The sequence below is a fragment of the Octopus bimaculoides genome, chromosome 4, assembly GCF_001194135.2.
Source record: "Octopus bimaculoides isolate UCB-OBI-ISO-001 chromosome 4, ASM119413v2, whole genome shotgun sequence".
NCBI classification, from domain to species: Eukaryota; Metazoa; Mollusca; class Cephalopoda; order Octopoda; family Octopodidae; genus Octopus; species Octopus bimaculoides.
In genome coordinates, this window is record NC_068984.1 from 121,134,821 (window position 1) to 121,136,167 (window position 1,347).

General features: G+C 43.8%; 1 protein-coding gene across 2 annotated transcripts in view; it reads left to right on the forward strand.

The window, feature by feature from the left end:
• The window catches only part of LOC106868129 (contactin), a 76,701-nt gene that overhangs the window by 20,269 nt on the left and 55,085 nt on the right, over nucleotides 1-1,347 (forward strand). The gene's annotated exons all lie outside the window — the stretch shown is intronic.

A 1,347-nucleotide genomic window follows, 5' to 3' on the forward strand; every position in this document is an offset into this window, starting at 1 on the left:
ATATAGATAGATACAAACACACACAAATAATATGTACACACACACACACACACACACACATAGAAGAATGTGAAAAATTAAACCAAAAGCAGGGGTTGAACAATTAAAAATTTTGTCTTTATATAATCTTTTTGATTTCCGATACACTTCTTCCAGCGGTCCACAAGCTTGTTTATTCCATGGGAGAAGAAGGTTTTCGGCTGGTCACGCAGCCGTTTATGCACTGCTTTCTGCGTTAGTAGTAATCGACAACATCGTTAAAGGATGTTTGAGCGGTCTAGATATATTGTAGTCGGAAATGGGGGTGCGATCTGGACGGTACGCAGAGCGTTCCAGAAATTCGAAAGCTAATTTCTCAATGGTTGCAACGGTGTGGCCTGCTATATGTGGGCGTGCATTGTAGTGCAACAGCAACATTTGCTCTGACAATAGACCACAGTCTTTGGTACGAATTGCTGTTTTGAGTTTGTTGGGTTAGGTTTAGCCTACACAGCCAACTGTAGCCGACTCTACACCTTCACAGCCGACTTTAGACCCCTTTCTCAGATAATGATCCAGTATTGGACTATTTGCATCCCTGCAAAGAATATCTCTTTTCTGCGAAAGGTTGCGTTTCGAATTCCGTTCTCGCTGGCGATTCCGGGTGTTATCACCCCATACTCGGCTTTTAGATTCTGGTTCAAAGGGATGGTCCCAAATGTCATCTTCTGTGACTAATCTCTCCAAAAAGGCTTCGCCTTCATCGATATAGCGGTTGAGTATGTGTTGGCAGATCTCCACAGGATGGCGCTTATGTGTTTCGGTATGCTCTTTTCACGCCCGTCTCGCACAGACTTTACAGAAGCAAAGCTTGTCGTGGATGTTTTTGTATGCAGAACCATGTCTGTGTTGCAGAGAACATGTCATTTCATCGCTGGTCACTCGTCACATCGCTAGAAGCATTCCTCAAGCTTGTCAAATCTTCATATCAGTGATGGGGGGATGATGGGACGCCAATCAGCCTCTTCGAGCTTCGTGCTTAACCGGCCACGTATACGCTTCTCGATCCATTCATACACACTATATGGTAGAACGTTGTGCTCATATTGTGCTGAAAGCTTGCGATAATGTTCACGCTTTAAAACCAGAGATATCGAATCACTGGTTTATGTTCTTCCTTGGCACATACTGCCAGCTGAGCGTGCATATGTACTTTGTAACAAGAAAGAAAACTGGAGTGATCAAGCTCAAAACTCGATTAGATCACCACAGAAGTCCCATCTTTTAGCACGCAAGCACTGAAGGCAATGCAGCGAACCTAAAGAGAGTTTTGGTGAAAGTGCGGATAAATTTTGACTTCCCCTTGTT